Genomic DNA, 20,919 nt, shown 5'->3' with positions numbered 1-20,919 from the left:
AAAATGTGGTTTGCAAGGCTGCAAACATAACTTTGCAGAGTCATACACATGGGTGTAGATATTTGCATGCATTAAATATGTGGAAGAGTTTAGAGAGCTGGAATCATACTTTTAAAAATGTGGTCTTATTGAAGCTGCACTAGTTCTAACTGGATTATTATAATTTCTTTCAGTTGTTGATTCTCTGTAGCATTTGAAAATGAACTAAAGACTGTATCAAAAACACTTACTGCTTATTCTCTATCTTCTTTTTCCTTTTCCTGGCTTTCCCCTTTTTTTTCTCAAGACTTCCAGAGTTTAGTTCAGTGTCGTGTAGTCCTCCTTTCCATTATGGGACTGACAGAATGTAAAAGTAAACTCTGCACACGCAGCAAATCCTGGCCTGTCTCTGTTCCAGCCACTAAGCAGCAACGTTTCTTTTACACAAAGAATTCGCATTCTCTTCAATTCCTCAGATCCAAAATCAGACCTTTCCAGGTTCCTGTTAGACCTGTAAAAAACAAGGGTGGGAGTGGAGGGGGAGAGTGAAGCCAGTAAGTGTTAAATCCTGCCAAGTAGTAGCCCAGGGGAGAGAAAAGGAGCTGCAGGCTCAGAGCTGCATTGGGCAGGGTGAATTGCTCTTACCCTTAGCAAGGCATGAGAGGATGGACAGTCTTCTGGGGTGGATCCCAGACATGGGTGGGTGCCTTTCCCAGAGCAGAGGCTTGTCCTCTGTGACCTTGGGCAAATCATTTAACCTCTCTCTGTATCACTGTTCTGTCTCTGAAATGAAAACAAACGGCACCAGGAAAGCTGAAGGTACTGGTGATTGCGAGGGGCTCAGAGGAGGATGAAAGTGAGATAAATACTCTAGATAGATAAAAAAAACCTTCCTCAACTGCAGTGAAACCTTCAAACATTAAACTCAGCTTCTTGGTATGACAGAATGGCTTGCATTTATCATTGCAGTGTAAGTAGATGAAGTTTTTCTAGGGTACTTTTGTTCTTATTCCTCTGGTGGCACTCAGAGTGACATTTCCATATTTGCAGCTCTGGTGTGCAGGGCACTCCAAGGTGACTTATTTCAGTAGGATTCTCTCCCTGACTGGACCCATTCGTTTGGGTCTTTGTCTGGTCATAGAGTGTCTGTATCAACACTGAAGTATTCATTTCTTGGAAAGTGTTAAAATCTAATATGTAAATGTTGATTTTTAATTTTTTTAAATGCGCTCCTGGCATTTTTTCATCTCTGCCAGAATTAAGTGCAAAGGGAATTTTTACAGCAGACTTGTAAATTCCTGACAAGAGGAGTTTATAATAGAAGCGTTGACATAACCTTACCTACAGTGACAACTGAAGCAGGTTTGTTAGGGAAGCAGCAAATAATTTCCTTGCAGGAAGGCAGGAGCTGGGCATAGAAGGTGAGGCAGCTAAATTTTTTTCCCTGAGAATCCCCGGAGGCTGTTGTGTGAGACAGCACATGAAATGAAGCTGAAGCAAATCGCATAGCAGGCAGAAGAAACACTCTGGAATTTGCTCATTTTCATGAAGAAGGTGCAGTTATCCTCTTATATTTTTTTTTACAAGCTGTGTTTCTCCCCTCAGAGGTAATCATGAAGGTCTCACAGCAAGTCAGTGCTTGCTTTTAGCCTTACAGCTCTCTCTTCTTTCTTTCTCCCTGAACACCCAAGGCAGTCAGGAACGATCTCTGGTGCCTCAGCTCCATGCTTTCAACAGGAGCAGGAACCAGCCCTTTGTTTGCAATGTCTGTCTCTTACAAGTAATATTTTTTTTAAAGCCACTAAATTTTATTTCCTTGAGTCACCTGCAAGAATTCAAAACCTGAGAATTTAACCACCCAGCAATAGATGGACAAGCCTTTGTGCAGCCAGGCTGAGCCACAATAAACTTTGCTGTCATTTAAAAGAGAACGAAACCTACTGATAGAAAGAAGTGATTTTAACTTAAACCTGAAGCCAAAGGAGCATAGGTAGAGTTGATTCTTAGTGCCTTTATTTCCCCAAATTCAGCTGAAGTTTTTTATACTTGTCACTTCTCTCCTGGACGAGGGGAAGAGAGGTATAAATTTAAGCTGTATTTAGAACTCCTCTCCTCCACTTTCCTACACCCTTCTGCTGGCTACAACTCTCCCTGAATCTCTGGGATTAACCTCTAAATGGCATCCTGTTTCCCAAAAGATTTAACAAAACCTTTCTTACACCTTTGCTGTGATGTTTATGTGTGGAGGCAGTGCCCACTGGCAAGTGGCAGCAAGATTTCCTGTGAGCTGGCACACGCAGAGCCTGGTGCTGGGAAGAAGGGGCAGTGCCTGACTTCCTCCCCGCTCAGCCTCTGCCCTACCCGGGCACGTTTGGCAAAATCCTAAAGTGACTTTCCTAGAAAGGTGAAAGGTCAAGGGACAGAGTATTCTACATAGAGTAAATAAAACAAGCAGTTGAAAGCAGAGAAAAGGACAGCTCTGAAATGGGAAAGCCAGAACTAAACCCCCTCGGTACTTCCTAATTATCCTGGGACAGTTGTGACCCACGGAGTGCAGTCAAAGCACAGGAGCTGCTGCTGCAGGCAGGGGGACTGAGCAGCACTGCTGAACGCATTCTGTGAGTGCTGATGGATTTTTAAACCTCCTTTTCACTGCAGTGTGGTTGGAAGGGCAACATGAGCTGGTCTGGCAGGATGGCAGTGACAGGGGAAGATTAACCAGTAAGTGACCAGTTTGTACAAAATGTAAAGAAAACAACGGCTGCAGATTGTGCATTTGCCTTCTCCTTTCCCATGAAAAGAATAAATTTTTTTTGCCCCTCCCTATATTCTTTTGTTTTAATACATGTTGAAATACAGCACCTCTCTCTTAGACACTGCCAGAAAACCTGGCAGAAATACTTCCCTCAGAGCCGCAGCCATCAGCTGGAGGAGATGGAAAAGGGTCACTTTTTCCCCTGGCAAACCAAACACTCATCGGGGCAGCAACGCGCCAGGGAATGTCTCTGCTTTTCCCCCAGAAAGTTCAGGATTTTCTGTCAGGATTTCCGCTCGGGATGCGCCTGTGTGTGTGAAAGGCGAGTTGGCCAGACGGAGCGAGATCCCGAAGCGGCTTTGGCCCGGGAGAGCTCCCGGGGCTGTTCAGGAGCGCCCCGTGCGGAGCCCCCCGCGCCGGGCGCGGCTCTCGCTGCCCGCGGGGCGGGCTCGGTGCGCCGGGAGCCCGGAGCGCTCAGCACCGGGGGCCTGCCAGGGCCGGAGCGGAGATGGGTTTGGCGGTGTGCTCCTATGGGTTTAGGGGTGTGCTCCTATGGGTTTAGCGGTGTGCTCCTATGGGTTTAGGGGTGTGCTCCTATGGGTTTGGCGGTGTGCTCCTATGGGTTTAGGGGTGTGCTCTGACCTCCCGCACTTCGAACTGCAGTAGTGCTGCCCGGCCTGCATTCAAGGCTAAGAACGCTCTGGGTGATGTTTATATACATTGAGCCCCAGGTCCCTCGCTCTCACAGAGGGATGTGGCAGGTAGAGTAGATTTACACGAAAAACGAAATGAACAAGGGGCAGAGGCTATTTGAGATAAGTAGATATTAGGGCTGTGTTTTCCAGCTCATGGTCCTAAATGAGGGTAGTGACACAAAGCATTGTCAGCAAATGGGCATCATCCAGCGCTGCTGTATGTTGTTCAGTGCTCATGGGACTATTGGGACTGATTTCTCCAAATAATCTTTTAAATTTTGAAAGGATCTGTCTCTACAGACAGCTGCTGTGTTATCTGTATCAGGATACAGAGCTGACATTGCCATTACCCAGAAGTATTTTCCCTTTTCTATTTTCCTTCTTTTTATACATTTCCCTAAAACTGTCTTCCATACCAAGCTGATGTGAGAGCAGCATGTGAAGGAAAAGCTTTGGTGGCAGTTCTGGGTTGGTCAGGGGGTGATGAGGCATCCCCTTGCTAGAGGCTTTCCAGAATGGATTCAAACTCAGAAACCATTCACTGAGGAAAATGTAGATGTTTGAGCCTAACTCAGAGCAGGATGGGCAACCACACATCCTCTTCCAGATCTTTGTTATGAGGCATAAGAACTTTTTATGGCAAAGGCTTTCATCTTCTGTCCAGACACTTTCATGAAACATGTGGGAACTTAATAGCTTTGAAACACTTTCCTAGAAATTGGCCATCCATTTGAAACATTACTGGGACAAGGAACAGACAGACAAAATGACTGTACAGTCCTCATTCTTCTCAGAAGCCAAATACTAAGGGGTTGTTGCAGGTTTGATTTAAATAAGGACAGGAACTCTGCAGTCTTGTGGCTGTGAGTGTGTCATATGCATTGGCATGCTGTACCTGTTGGTGAAAGGGAGGAGGGAGTCTGAAATGTTCCTGGCATTTCCTGGTAATTCTGTGTTAAATTCTTTCATGAGAATTTTCATAAAGTTCAGTTTATGGTATGGCCAGCACAGTCTGGGTCTTCTTCAGCCTTTTTTCCTTTCCCACAAATGAAACCTGTCTCCAATTCTCCTTCCTACCTCTGCACATGTGTTCACTCTTTCTGTGACCCCAAAAGCCATTGGGAAGGAAGTGATGGGAATGCTGACCTGGAGCACAGAGCGGCAATGGAGGCCAGGGAGGCGTGCAGGCGATGTCATGGGTGTGTGAAGAGATGGAATTAGGAAAAACATGGGAAGGAGGAGGGAGGACGAAGGAATGCTAAAGAAATTAATGAAAACCATTGTTTGTGGAATTGGTATTTGACAGGAAAGATCAGATTGGTAGAGAAGGTAGCTCCAAGAGCTGAGCAGTTCTGTCAGAGGCCATGCCCTTTGGTTATACAGAGGAAAAAGACGGCTGAGTGCTGCCCAGATTTGATCACCGATCCCCTTTTGGTTCTTGGCAAGCTACTTCAGCCTCTCCACATCTCCTCTTTGAGTAAAATGAAGCTACACAGATAGGAATGAGAGCAGAGACTTTTCCAGAGTGATGACAAATTGTGGAACCATAAGGCTGGCAGACACCCCGAGAGATTGTCTAGTCTGGCAATCATCAATTTTTTTAATCAAACGACTGCCCTGGAACTTTTTTAAAAAAACTGTTCCATTGCACAGTGCCAGCAATGGTTTAAATCTAAAGTAACCAAAAATTGCATTTTATTCTCTAAATTGAAGAAAGACCCATGTTGAGCAAAAGTTTTCAAAAAAGCAATTAAAGCCAGATCTGCTTATACTTTAAAATAGGCACAAGTCCCTTTGGTCTGATTAGCTTTATCCTGACATCACTTATTTTCATAGATGCCTATAAATGTTTTCTTTGCTAGTTTGTCCAGCTATGTTGAAGTGTAGTGGAACCAGTGCATGAACTGGAAGTGTCCCACTCAGTGTAGCTCTCAGGCTGCAGGAACTCTGCTGCAGTGGGGTTACTTGGAGATCTCCCAGCAACACTGCCAACTCCATCCTGATTCCAAACATTGCCCCCCTTATTAATCACAAAAATATCCTGTTGTTAGCATCACTTTTTTATCCATTTATTTGGAAGGTCATAGAGGTTCCTCCATCTGACCAAGCCTGAAGTGCAAATATCAATAACAATTATCACTCTGTACTGGGAACCATGCTGTTACTGGGAGGAACAGTCAGAACGGAGCCATGTTAAGTCAGGGATGGAATTACACAAGAAAATACCAATCAAAAATCCCACCTTTTCATCATTAACTAACTCCTGTGTGCCTGAGGAGAGGATTGCATCCACCTCCCTCCCTTTGCTCAGCCTGTTGCAATGTGCAGAGTAACACACCAGCACAGCTGCTCTGCAGGCAGCACAGCTCCAGCCCAGCTCAGCAATGAGGATGCTGTGTGGTCATCTCCTTCACATTATGTGATTCATATCCTGCACATCCAGGAAGCACTGAGCACTTTATTAGAGCTGATGAATGTACTTTAACCACTCAAACACAGTATATTCACAAGTGCACGTGGTACTGTGGTTTCACTCTGCAGGAGAGAACTGAGCAAGGTAAAGCAGTAAATAGACACTATCAGTGCAAATAAGCAGTTTCTGCAATCCTAGATGCTGTCTTTAAATCCTAGGTCTGTCTTTAAAGCAAGAAATGAACACAGCTTTCTTTTGAATAGGAAAAGATTGGATCTTCCTGCGGGAAAATAAAAAGTTCTGTGAGCTTATCAAGTAAGCAAGTAGTTCACCAAGTTACCAAGAAGTTGGTAATGTTCAAGGTTCTAATCTGTATTTTAGTCCTACTGAACTTTTAACTTGGTAGTCTGGGAATGACCAAGAGAAGACAGAAAAAAGTGTCACTTTCTGAGTTACAGAGCATAAAACAAAACCTGAACTGTTAATTCATTTTAGTCCTGAGCTTCCTCTTGATGTGCCTCTGTCTTTCACAGCTGGAAGGACCATACTTCTCCTGACCCATGACTCCTAAGGACATTCAATTTGTGACACAAAGGGAGAGTTTTGTGCCAATTTAGATCACAAATGTTGTAAGACACTCCTCCTCTGGAAATACAGAGCAAGAGTCCTCGTGCTTTCTGCTTTACAGGATTAGGTCTTATTGACCAGTAGGATAATGCAGTGATTTAAGTTTGCTGTAGCAAAAGGGAACAGCAAGTCTTAAGTGGCAGATAAGTTCCTGTAATTCAGAAAATGTCATTTTATCACAGACTATAGAAATTGAGAGAAGTTACTGAAACTGTGGCACACATATATATGTATATTCTCTACCTGAACATTTCCCCATGAGCACAGCAGAACACACATCCTCAATGGAAACCACTCATTCCTTCACCTAAGCTTATCCCTATGTAAACTGTAAGACTCAAAACCGTGAAGAGGGAAATGAGTTGTGAATTGTCACTCATTTCTATGCTGTGCATGAAAATTTGGAATGATTTTCCTCTTCACAAGCCAGCTGCCAGGAGGGAGGGCTGACTGGACAGAGAAATCCTGAGTTAGTGGGAAGCTGAGTGATCCTTATGTCCTGCATGCCAGAATTCTGAACCTCATTCAGTTACACAGAAAAATCACCTTCTGACTATACTTTTATGATTAGTTTGTTTTTCTCCTTGAAATGTACACTTGATCCCCCACCCCCCCCAACTGTATATCACAGAGAGGAAAGCAATAATGTTTTGTCCATACAAACCAGCCACCAGTTCCTTCTTGAAAGCTTCAATTAAGGATCAAGTATCCTAAGTGCTTCTTAAATCCGCTGCCCCAGCTCAAAAAAAAAAAAAAAAAAAAAAAAAATTACACCAAGATTCATGGATATAATTTATATGAAAAAAAAAAAGTATTAAAAGCCTAAATGTGTCAAATGTGCAAGTGAGCCAAGCCTTCCTTTGTGTGCTCACAGAGGGTTCCCCCACACGTGCACGCTCACCCCCCTGCCGTAGGAGATCCATTTTATAGATTCAAGGACAGCTCTCTCCACGAGAAGAAGGGACGTTGCCAAGATACCAGATGTGGTCCCATTCAAGACCACTCATAGGAGCAATTCAAGATGAAATCAAATTAGATGTGTTGGTTATACATAGTGCAGCCTGCTTGGGATACTAAATGACAGAGTTTGCCAATAATTAAGTGAAATCTCAGAGATGATGAGTCCCCAGAGCTCTCTAGGTTATGTCGGTCTAATTCTAAGTGTCATCATTATAGCAGCAGAGCAAAATACTCTGCATAGGCTACAGAGCTGGAATTTTACTGTGGATATTAGCTTTTCTTAGCCAGTGCTATGGGGCAGTGCTGAGCTTCATTACATGTCTTCTGCTCTTACACTGCCTTAACCTTTCCCTGATATAAAGCTCCTGAAACCTGACTCCCACTTAATAATTGATAGTTAGCACTTACTAGCCTTAGCAATATTCATATTCAAAGCACTTTACAAAGAGCTCATTAATCTCTCTGAACCCCCTCCCGTTGAGATGCCCACCACAATTACTGGAATTTTGCAGAAAGGGAAACTGAGGCAGAAAGGTTGGGCCTTATCCTGGGGCTGGAGGACAGTGTGACAGCCAGCCCTAGTGCTCAGGATCCTCCCTACGAGACAGCTGGCTGAACATCTGATGGTAGGAATCGGGCTGTTCTCAAATTTGATGTGGGAACAGAGGTGCAAGGAAGGTTTCTCCAGCCTTGGAGAACCTCCACAGGGAACTGCTGAGCATTCCCACTGCCTGCAGGCAGAGGGGAGCCAGAGTAGCTCAGAGTTGCTTCTGGGTGCTGTAGCCTCCAAAAAATCCTCTTCAGCTCTGCCTGGGTGGATCCTGCCCTGGAAGAAGGCTGGAAGACCACGGCCTGGTGAAAAAAGAGCCATCTCTGAGTATATTGTGGCAAGGAAGATGAGCTCCCTTGTCATTCCTCACTGGAGACCATGGGGACAGTCCCACTTGGCACTGCTCATGTCTTTCCCAGCCCCACCCTTACAGTCAGGCTGAGCAGGGCTGCCCAGGGACCACGGTGGGCACACTTTATAAAAGGATTCAGAGCATGACACAGGCAGGATCAGACCTGAAACATGCTCCCAAGACAACCATCCCTCCCAGCCCTCTCACAGCAGCACTGAGCCTTAACAGAATCAGTTTGCCAGGAGTTTTAGAGTCTTAGTGGTGCCCATTTCATTGCTAGCCCTGCTCTGCTTCCAGAAAACTGAACATCACTACCATGTTCAGAAGAGGAATGACTTTCTCCAACTTTGCAAGCATTCACTTCCAATCACTTGGAGCTGAAATCACATGGCACTGAATTTGTGATTCAGGAAGGTCACTGGCTGAACAGAAACCCTCCTGAAGAACAGGAGCCGATTTTTAAAAAAATAACCTAAATATTAAAAATAAAGTTAATGGAGGGCAGATATGAAAAAGTCAGTCTGAAGCTACGACTCTCAAGAAGGGCTTGCTTCAGATTTAACACTTGCAATGTACAAGGGAAGGGAAAAGTCTTGGGGACTGTGACATCATTGTTACACTGTAGCAGCACACAGGAAGACAAAATCTGCACCCTGCTAGCCCTGGCTATAGTAACAAAGGTGGCAGGGGTGGCACCGGGATTCCCAGTGCTGTGGTACCCCCTTGGCCCCATTCAGCTGTTGCAGACACTTCCCTGCTGTCCTTGCTGCCCCTGCTGTCCCTGCTGCCCCTGCTGTCCCTGCTGCCCTTGCTGCCCCTGCTGTCCCTGCTGCCCCTGCTGTCCCTGCTGTCCCTGCTGCCCCTGCTGCCCCTGCTGTCCCTGCTGTCCCTGCTGCCCTTACTGTCCCTGCTGTCCCTGCTGTCCCTGCTGCCCCTTCTGCCCCTTCTACCCCTGCTGTCCCTGCTGCCCCTGCTGTCCCTGCTGCCCCTTCTGTCCCTGCTGTCCCTCCTGCCCTTACTGTCCCTGCTTCCCCTGCTGCCCCTTCTGCCCCTTCTACCCCTGCTGTCCCTGCTGTCCCTGCTGTCCCTTCTGCCCCTCCTGCCCCTGCTGCCCCTCCTGCCCCTGCTGCCCCTGCTGCCTCTGCTGCCCCTGCTGCCCCTGCTGCCTCTGCTGTCCCTGCTGTCCCTGCTGCCCCTTCTGTCCCTGCTGTCCCTGCTGTCCCTGCTGTCCTTGCTGTCCCTGCTGTCCCTGCTGCCCCTTCTGTCCCTGCTGTCCCTGCTGTCCCTGCTGTCCTTGCTGTCGCTGCTGTCCCTGCTGTCCCTGCTGTCCCTGCTGTCCCTTCTGCCCCTGCTGTCCTTGTTGTCCCTGCTGTCCCTGCTGTCCTGGTCACCTCCTGCTGGCACCTCATGTTCCTCCAGGAGCTCTGCAGAGCTCAGCCTGCCCTGGGCTCTGTGCCCTGCTCCGGACAGAGGGACAGTGCAAAGGGACCTGGGTTCACCCACAATGGAAAACAGCATCCTCAAGATGATTAGGAGGAAGTTTTAAAATTTACAGAAGGTTCTGATAAGGATCTTGAATAAATATATTCATATTGCTAAAAGATTCAAACCTAAGAGGTTTTTAATTAAAGACTGGGGCACTCAGAGCTACTTTACCAAAGAGGCAATAAAATTATTGACTAAATCACTAGCAAAGGCAACTGAAGCAAGGAGTTTAAATGATTTCCAGAGACTGCTGTCCAAGTGAAGGTTATAGTGAGAGAGCCAGCAGTGCAATTAAACCAAACGAGGTCAAGCACGTTGGGCCTTAAGGCCTCTGCCTGCTCCTCAGATTTCTTTTGTTCCTATAATTCAATTATAAAGACCCCCCCTCAAGAACCATTTAACTGTCTCGTAAACCAGTTTGTAAACTTTTTTATTTTTCTGTAAATTGTCTCCTAAAAGTGGCTTTCAGTATTTCAGGCAGCATGGAGTGTACATGTGTTTCTCAGTGCCTTTTGTTCTCATCTGAGCATCTCATGCCCATGGTTGTTCACAAGGCCAGGGCTCTCCCAAGGCATCCCTTGCAAAGCGTCCAGCACTGGAGGTGGTCACGGATAAAAACGATGTGTGAGGAGCTGGAACCACTGTGATCGTTCTGTCTCTCATTCCCTCTTGCTCCATCCTCCTCCCCACTCCCCCCTCAGCTTTTGTGTATCCTGTTTCTGTGTGAGTCACAAAGAGGGCAAGCTCTGTGTGTGCCTCATTTCCTGCCCACTGGGTCATGGATCCCAACTCTTAACAATATAAAGAGCAGGGAACTCTTCTGGCCAGCAGATGCCTATGTACATCCATTATCATAGAATTAAACACCTTCAAGGTACAGGGACTTCTTTCCTTTTACACTTTTTTCCTATTAATTTTTGGTAGAAATATAATTGTAGGATAGGGTTAGGTGGAAGTTAGGAGCATCCAAATGCGAACTTTTACAGACTGCAATTCTGCTGCTGACAGTGTCCACTGACCACAAGGGAAGCTCACATAACTTGGAGATCTCATGGGACTGTGTCTCATGGTGCAATTTTCCTGTTTAAAGAGGCAAAATCCAGTTTTTTGCTCCTTTCAAGTAAGAGAGCATTTGAAGTATGAAACCATTCCTTATTCAGCTATAGGAAGAGGATAGAAGTCCTGAAGTGGTTAAAAATTCTTCTAAGCAATTTAAGCACAAAACTTTTGTTCAGACCATGGCTTTAGAGGGTCAAGGATCTTGGGTTTCTGTTTGCATCACGAGGGGCTTTCATGCCTTTGTAAATCAAGCCCAGGGTAGCTGTCTTTAAATGAGCCACAAGTGAGAGCCTAAACCTCACACCTACAAGTGTTCCCTTGTAAAAATTCATATCCACAAGTGGCAGCATTCTTTGTGTCCTGTGAAATTCCAAGTGGCAGACCGCTGCTTGGAGATGAAATTAGAACTGACTGTTGTAGTAGGGAGAGAAATATTTATTCCTCCTCTCTATTTCTACTTAATTACAGCTAAGACAGTTTGAGACATTGGAAGTGGACTGACAGCTCTGATTTCTCAGGACGGTCCTGCAGAGATGGTGTGATCTGTTCCCTCACTGCACCTCAGCAGGAGCTGGGCAGCTCAATGGTCTGAAATCTGTCAGCCTTTGCTCCATGGGTCCTTACAGACTGGCCAGCCTCTGTTCCCAAAACTGCCCTAAAGTGGGGTTTAATGGGGTGAGCTCATCTCCTGGAGAGAGGAACACTGACCCTGGCAGCAGCAACACTCGAATGACCACTGCTGATAGAAATGAACTCACTCTGTGACTGATCCCTGTTACAAGGTTAACATCTTCTTTCTCAGTTCATTAAAATCTTAGGCCTCCTTCCCCAAAGGAGAGAAATGCCAATACACGAGAGAGGAAGATAAGTTAATGCTACATTCAGGTTGCAGAGCTAGACAGTTTGGAACTGCTGAGGTAAGATGCCTGTGTCGGTGCTAGCTCAGCCACATTGCACACAGGCTGTGCAGCAGCCTTGTTTCACTGGTCATGTGCATAGATTAATGCAATTACCTTTATCAAAATATATCCCAAAGCATTGCTTCTTGCTAACCTGTCACAGGGTAGGTGGGGTCGATGATTGTACCACGGTGGCATCTGTCTGTGCTCAGGGCACTCAATGCCAGGACTGCAGCTCCCTTCAGTCATGGGACACAGATTTACTGAGGGGGAGGCTGCAGCAGCTGCAAGCCCAGTGGCACTTCCTGGATGGCAAAGGAGATTTTAGCTGAGAAAGTGCTTTCACTACTGTAAAAAATTAATGCAAAATGTCAAATATTTCACACCCAAGCCGATACTGGCAAAATGCCAGAAATATTCAGGTTTCGCTTGGGGTGGGAATATAGTTGATCATCTGTAATTCAAAAGCTTTTATTTCAAAGGAAAGAGACAGTATGTTGCAATAGACTTTGTAGTGATAAATATCAACTGTGCCACTTCTCTCCCAAAAGGGATTTCCCACAGTTCTATAGTAATACACAGTTCAAAAGGCCATACTGAGATTTATAGAGTTATACACTCAAAAACTGGCATCTGAGGCACTTTGCTCAGCTAAAATAGATTTGACTTGCAGCCTTCACAGTTCTGCACAGCTCAGAAAGCAGCCACAGGTCCGGGGTGCCAGCAGAGAGTGATTGGTGAGTGTGTCGTGCTTGGGTCACTCAAATCTGCACAGGCACTTCATTTAGAGAGTCCTCAGCTTCATCCAGAGAGTGCTCAGCTGTGTGACCAGATACCCTGGAAGCTTTCAGATGTGCTTGGCCAGCACATCTGGGCAGGTTGGAGTAAATGGACAGAAATTAATTAAATTAAGAGAGTTAAAGCAACTGGTGGCAGCAGAGAATTTAGCCTTCTCCATGCATGTATTATAATTACAAACTGATTTCTTTTTCTTCTTTTCTATTCTATTCTATTCCTGTTTATCATCTATTCTGTTCTCTTTAAAGTCCCACCCACATTCTAATCCACTTGCATAGCAATAGTTTTTGCTTGCAAATGTCCACTGAATGCCCCAAAATGTTTTCAAGGAAGACATAGGAAAATTAGAGAAAATTACAAAGAAGAAAACACTTTATAGACTTGCCTGCATTCTCAACTTCATATAATGAATATACATTGACCCATTAGTGTTCTGCATATCTTCCATTGTTTAAAGATTTAGAGATAAATCTGTCTACACCATTTACAGACTTCCCATCTGATTTTAACTATGTGCCCTGAAGGACCTTGAGGTGAGGGAATTTGGGAGCCATGTGGAAATGTTAGATTTGTTAAATCGATGGGCAATAACTTTCAATGGCAAATATGTGAATTCAAGCATCTATAAACAAAAGCACCTAGATTTTCAGTCTGTGGATTTTCAGACATTGGAACAACATGCAGAAGAGCAGCAGAATTTTGTTATTGAGAACTTCACAAGAATTTCATACATAAAAGACAAGATATAAAACAGGACTGCATAACATCTGACCAAGAGCTTGTGTTGCCTGCCAAGAACTTTCTTTGACCCATCATGATGCTGTAGCAAACAGATCTCTCTTCAGCCTTCTTACCACAGTCCACAGCTGGGATGGCACCCAGCCTGCTCAGCACTGGCACACACGGAGATTTGGTAACTCTCAGCCATTTAATCAGCTGAAAATCAAGAATGATTTTTCCTCTTGGTTAGTAGCTGCATGGCATGAAGAGCTGTCCTCCATCCCAGCCTGAATGTGTCTGCAAAAGGCACATATGGAAACAGAGAGGGCTGCTCTGCTCGATTTAGCACTTGTGAGACTCGAGGCAGATTGCTGCACCTCGTCTGGACTCTGCAGTCTGAAAAGAGCAAAAGTGGCAGGCAGAGAAGGAGAGGGAGAGCTGAAGCACCAAGAGACTGAGAAAACATGGCCTGTGAGGAAAGGCTGAAAGAATTGTCTTCATTACATTTAGAAAAGTAAGGAGGGAAGCTGCAAGACTCCAAAAATGTAAATGGTGTTTCTATTTTATATTTATATTTACATTTATATTTTAAAATCATCACTCTTTAGGTATGCTAACACCTAAGGATAAGAGATAGTGGGCTAATTTATAGCAAAGGGTACTATGTCAAATAGTGAGGCTTCATTTCTGAGTGTGTGGATATTTGCTGAGGATAAACACAATCTCCTGTTTCCATATATGTACCTTTATCTCCTGAAACTGGTAAGATCTTGGTTTCGAACATTATGAATTAAGCCTTTCATGAAAACTCCAAAGCAATGAGACAACTGATGTTCAAAATTGTGCTTAGAAAAAGACATTTGAGAGACATGTGTCACCCTAAAAGCCACAGTAAGCAAAACTTTGTCTGCATTTGGCAGAAAATTTGAATTATCTGATTATTTTATTGAAGTGTCAGTGTCATTCCACCTCTCACATATCTCTTGGCTGATCTGTTCTGGTTGTGCCCTATCAGAATCACAATACCTTGTTTACAACACACACCGATGTTGGGCATAATGTGTAAAATGGTTGTTGTCATAAAATTGAGCTTATTCCTACTCTTCAACAGCAAACATTGTAAAATATACTTTCAAAAAGTCTGTCAGGGTGCTCTACTTTCACAGTGACTCTGAACATTTGAAGTTGGAATTGAAATAAAAATGAAATTTCTTACAGAATTTGTTTTACAAAAGGCATTTGGCATTTTTATTCAATCTTTATTAAAAGCCTTCAGAGAAAAACCAAGAACCTAGGATTGCAGGATAAATCATATTGGGCACAGATGAGAAATGTGCAGAGATTAAAACCAATTTGCCACTGTTCCAGGCACTGAGGATGAATCCTGGTCTGACTGAACTTGCAAATAACAGGCCCCTGGATTTCAATGAGATAATAATTTGATCCATGCCATTGCTTCTGTCTCTTTCTTTGATATTTCTGTAATTGCCTCTTCTTCTTTTAATTCAAAACAACTGAGATAGAAAGGAAAAGCCACATATGTTTTTATAAGAAAAGGGCAATACATAACATTAAAAAAATGTTTCATCAAAGGTGCAACCATTTAAAATGCAAAACAGAGACTAGAGAGGTGATAAATTCAAGTTCTTAGTGTTTTTACTTAGGATCTTTCAAGTATTCATTTGCCAGGGATACTGTTTAATTTTTTTAATGTATTCAGTTAGTCATATTCGGTTCTCTTTTATGTCCACTTCTCATGAATCATTTGACAGATGGACTTCTACAAGCACATCCCTTTGGGAAAAGTAAATCTTAAGTGATAATAGGAACATAAGACGTGCCATGCTGGATCAGAGCAGAGGTCTAGCTGGTCCATACCCCACACCCGTCAGCAGCCAAGAGCAGTATATTAGATTTTAACAGTAATGACTTTGATCTTTCAGTGAGTATTCAGTTGGTGACTAAGCAGAAAATCAAAGCGATCCCAGGAGCAGAACATGCCAGAACTCCGGAGATAGAGCAGGTGAGGCCGTTCCTGGCTGTGCTCCCAGGGAGGGCCCCGGGCTGGCCGGGACAGCACAGGGCAGATGTGGGGGTGCCCCAATGGCACCCCCTTGTTCGGTTCTCCTGCCCAGCCAGGCACAATGGCCTGGGAACTGGGCAAAATGGAAGTGTGATCAAACTCCAGCAACAGGAATGAAACATGGGGAGAAAAGCAATGGCTGGAGGGGGAGCAATGCAGGGTGGACACCAGGAGATCAGGGCAGGGGCAGTGTGATGCTGCCATGGGGAGTAGCTGTCCCAAAAGGGATGGTTTGGGTTTAGGAACGTGGATTTGCCCACAGTACCAATATTAGCAATGCCTAAAACCTGTTCTCTCATTTCCAGGTCAGAGTTCCACTCGTTCCAGTGAGATTGTAGTTAAAAGTTCTCAAGATTTAGCTCATCTTTAATTGCTGCTGTCTCAATTAAATTGCATCTGTGATAATAACAGCCCCCCGGAGCCCCAACAGGAACCTGAACACACTGTGAGTAAATTAAATAATTGTGTAAATTATAAAGTTTATATCTACTGGTTATTGCATTAAAAACTATATATAGAGCACATACTTTTTATAAACTTTCTGCTTTAGGAAATCTTATTAAAAAGGTGTTTAGCCTGCCAAAAATCTGCAAGAATCACTGATAATTTGTTGATCAGCATAAGGTTCATTAAATCTATGCACTTCATTATCTGATTAATTCAGAGGTAGGTTTGTAATCAGTGATGCAATGTTTAAGATTCTACAGCTCTGGCTTCCACAACCTCCTGCAGCTCATTAGAAAAGCTAATCAGATAGAATTTTCCACCATGCTGTTTATTGTAGCCCTAATGGAAGACAATCACTTTAAAATTACACACTTAGCAGGTAATTTCTAAAAGCCATAAGCCATGGAAGCTCTGTTCTCCCTGGGCTCTTTGTCTTTCTTTAGTAGGGTAAGGTAAGCAATGGAGAACTCTGTTAGAATTTGGAGAGCTATTTTGCAATACAGAATACAATGTAAATGCTGCTGAAAAATTATTTTTATCTTTACCATGTTTCTTGTCACCTGGGAGCCCTTTCAGAGATCACGTTTGATGAGTTTGATTCAAAACTTAAATAGTTTCCTACCTTGTGATTTGATTATTTGAAGCATTAAGAACTTTCTTCATGTCCTCTGATTCTGAGATAAATAGCATTAATAAAAAAAGAACAACTTCTTGATCCTGGGGTTTCACAGATCAGTTACAGACACTGTTGTGCTGGATCTTTCTGAAGTCACTGGTATGATCTGAAGGAAAATTATGACAATGTTTAGTGATGAAGGACTAGATATTAAGATGACTTAAAATGTGAAGTATTCTTAAATTTTTAATAATTGAATCTCTAGGAGCTATGAGGAGAGACAGCAGAAGTTGACAGTCACTGCTTGCTCTGGCAATACTTCTGCCACTCCTCTGTTTTTCTGAAGGGGAATTGGGGAATGCAGAAGGAGCAGTTAGACCTGAGAAACATTGTTATTCCACCTGTTATGGAAAGGATCCTTCAGGTAAAGCAAATGTGAAGAATCATGGACTGGGAGCCAGATGCAAAGTGGCAGAACAATCCCTCTGACTCACTCCATGCTTTCTCAGTCATGTGGTCAAAAGTCCACTTGTGGTTTGACTGCCCTGTGTGTTACTCCCTTATTTTAACATGTGACAGGATGAGCTCCCTGTGGCTGGGCAGGCACCCATGGACACAGGGGCTGGAGGTATTTGTCCCCTTGCACAGAACTGAACCCATTACAGGATGGAGGATGCCACTTTCACTGGGGACATGCTTTCGGTCACATGGAGGGAATAAGTCACATAAGGATTGATTTTCTTTGGTGATTTATTGTAAGATCCAATTTAAACTTTTCCCTGCCAAACCATGTTCATCACATCCCTACCTACAGGCAATAAGGAGTAAAAGCATACCCACTGAACACTATGAAGACAAATAACTAATACAAATCCATCCTTTCGCCAACCAGCATGCTCTAAATTTGCCAGCTTGAAGGGCTGGATCCTACTTTGTGGATCTGTCTTCTTGTCACAGTCCATGAATAAGCAGCGAATTGCTAATGGCAGCTCCAAGTCCTCCTTCTGCATGGATGTGACAGCTTAACAGTCGTGCTTGGGTCACAGGAACAAAATGTGCTGTGCAGGAAAGGTCAGGGGGAAAAGGCACAGCAAAGTGGATGACACTCCTGCTTCTTCTTGGAAGGAACAACATCAGGGGGTTGAAATACTGGAATTATAAACTGGACTTGGGGTTATCTTATGTTATATGTTATGTTATTCCACAGGGTCTGCTCCATCAAACTGAGCTAAGAGTAGAGGAGAGAAAGGCACTCCTCAGTGCCTCCAGCCTGTGTCAGCTTTGCTGTAAAAGAGCATTTCATGCAGTGGGGCGAGCACCAGGGTGGGTTTCAGTTCCTGGGATTCCTTGGGGCCACCCTGTGGATTGTCCTGTGTGAGTCTGGCAGAGCCACCCAGCCCTGGTCATTCTGCAGCCCTGTGTTCTCAATGGGCTGAACGTACCGGCAGCAGGGGAAAATACCGAAGTATTTTAAAGACTGGAAACTCTCTAGAGTTTCTGTGCTGTAAGAGGACAAAGTGTGTTACACAGATGAAGAGCGCGTGTTTTGCTTTAAAAGTTCCTTTTAAAAATCCCCCGAAGGCGACACTGGGGCCGTGGAGGAGAGAAGGGACATTTGGGGCTCGAGGGACGCGGGGTCTCGTTCTCCGGGCTCTGCTGCCACCTAACGGTGCCCCCACAGCCCCGAGTCCTGGAACCCGCTCCGTGCCGGGGATGGGGCGATTGTTCCCTTTTCCCTCGGATCTGACACCCAGCGCCTTGCGGGCCGTCTCTCACACATCGGCAGTGAGGAACGAGCGGCAGTTCAGTGCCAGCAGCAAGGAGAAGTTTCCCGTATTCTGCACCTCGCTGTAAAACCACCCAAGGCTCACAAATTGAAAAGATTTTAAAAGCACCTGCGAAATCACTGATAGAGCTTTAGGTACTCGTACAGGCAGGCCAGAAGCCAGGCCAGCTCCTGGGCAGTGTGAATGTCAGGATGTCACTGGCACACAAGTGTCCCCACCTCTGCGAGGGACAGATTGGCTTCTCCACACACATCAGTAGAACCCACACTAAACCTTGTCTCTTTACACCTCCAAAATCCCATTCTTATCAGATTCATTCATGAGTTAACTGTGAAACTAAACACAATGCAAGGGCAGGATAAGTCTCATAAGGTTTTACAAGTTTACCCTTCACTACTGCATAGTGGGTTTAAAAGCAAATGCTGAAAAACTACAATATATTGCTGTAAGTAAACCTGTATCACAAGGAAGCTGTCCCCAACATCCATGTTTGCAAAAGCCAAATATGAAACACATGTGTATCTTAAAACAAATAATGAGATAGATACAAAAACCAACAATGCTTTAAAAACCAGTAAACCTTCCACTGGTCTAAATAAATAATCATATTAAATAATGTTATTTAAATTTAAATATTTGAATATTCACTTATTCTAAAATTTTCCACATACAATTTAGCTGTGAGTCAACCGTTACATCAATTCTTTGGAAGATCTTCCAGCTTGTTACGAGCTGATATACAAAATGTTCATTGATGATGCATGGATGGAGTAACAAACCCCACTGGTGCTGAGTTTTGCTCCTGCTGCCCTTGGTTAATGTGTCATTTCACATCTGGAGGTCACACTTCCACTTTTGCTCTTTGCTGAGGCTTAGGTTGCAAGCTTTGGAACACAGACCTCTGCCTCAGGGCATGTACCTTTCATTAGGGTACACAGCACGTAAATAATCACTGCTAGGCATTCAAGTGACCTCTGGTGAAACAGGATGATGCTCCTAAGTGTTAAACATTTCGGAGCTGTTTGGAAGTCTCTCCCTACTAGGATGGTGCGTTGCCTCTAACAGGACTTTCCTTTTTATATTACACTTTTCAAAATCCAAGTCTTCGATCACTGCTTGAGTCTCAGCTGACTGTCCAGCTATAGAAACCACATTTAATATCTACACAGCCAGCACAAGTGGAGGCTCCCAGCCAACAGCAATACTTCTTCCAAACTGTTTGACTACAGTGAGATTTCTTGGGTAAGATACTGACACATGATTAAGGGGAATCTCTGTAGCTCCTGGCCTATCAGCCAACACAATGACACAGATTTATTTGTCAAGACCATCCCTTTTTCCTCCATTGCTCGTGCCTCTGCTGCAAAATCTCACTTCATGATCTGCATTCTGCAGGAGCTCACTTGGCTATGGAGGCTCAATGCTCACCATGTCGTCCTTTGAAAGTTCTATCCCATTAGAGAGGACCTGTTCTCCTCTGCCATCTGTCAGCTCTCCCTCAAGTCACCCATCCTCATCCAAGTCTCCAAAGCTGTAAGGCATTTCTCCAGTAGTTAGAGAAAGCTCTATTCAGGGTACTCCTTGGGTCCATCAAAAGGGTCATAGCCATGTTGAGCTAAGAATACTCCAGATTTGCAGCCTACTCTCTTGGAGACTCCAGGGTTAAGGAACACTCGTCTGCTGCTGATTACTGTGTCTCAGTGGCCTCATCTGAAAGAAGCCAAGACCCAGTTGCCCTGAAAGTGGTCTTGTGTCACTGCCTTTCTTCCAGCTGCTGGGCAGTAGAAGCAGTTCCGTGTCCTTGTGCTGCTTTGCCTCCTGCCACACTTCCAGAGAGATTCCAAGCCTCCAAGGCAGTTCTTATTTTGAAGAACACTCCATAGTTCCTCCAGGCCCTTTAGGTCTCTCTGGGAATGATTGTCCCCAACTATCACAGCTGCTGAGGGTTTTTTTCAAAGAGACATGGTCTTTTTCACTTTGATATTCAGGGTTTCTATAGCACCATGAGACCTTGTCTCTGATTCAGGCTGATAGAAGCTGATGAAGCATGAATAGAAAGGAGCATAAAGTTCGTGGTATTATTGTTGTAATATTTGTACATTCCTCTCTCCCTCTCCAGACCAGCTTCCAGCATCAAAGGGGACTTAACGTGTTTAGTATTTTATTAAGAAATATTGCTTTCAAGGGGAAAGGCGTCTGTATAGGACAGAATCACTTTAATAACATTCATGAAACACAAAATGCAGGAGGAAGACAATGAGTTTATAATTCTATAATGGATACTTACTAGACAGAACAAATGTCAGATGACAATCATCATACATAATTAATTGCTTTTAAATGCTTGTCATTAGAGATCTAAGAGAGTGAAGAGACAGGAAAACCTACACAAAAACTTTAAATTGTTGGCCAGGAATAAAGGATGGAGGATTGTCAACAGAATAATAAACTATGTCTTCTCCTTTTGTTCTCCTTTTATTTTTTTTTTTACCATTTTAGATTTAACAATTCCAGTGGAGAGGCATGTGATTATTAAGGCATTAATTATTTTTTAAACTTATCATTTTACCTTTTACCTTGCTCCTAGAGATTAATTTTACCATTGTGGATTGCAGGTCCCTTTGATGTATTTTCAAGCTATTGGAACCCATTTGAAATCTGAATTCTGTCTATATTCTGGAAACCATCATATCC

The sequence above is a fragment of the Prinia subflava genome, chromosome 19 (genome assembly GCF_021018805.1).
Source record: "Prinia subflava isolate CZ2003 ecotype Zambia chromosome 19, Cam_Psub_1.2, whole genome shotgun sequence".
Classification (NCBI taxonomy): domain Eukaryota; kingdom Metazoa; phylum Chordata; class Aves; order Passeriformes; family Cisticolidae; genus Prinia; species Prinia subflava.
Note: the sequence above shows the minus strand (reverse complement) of the source record.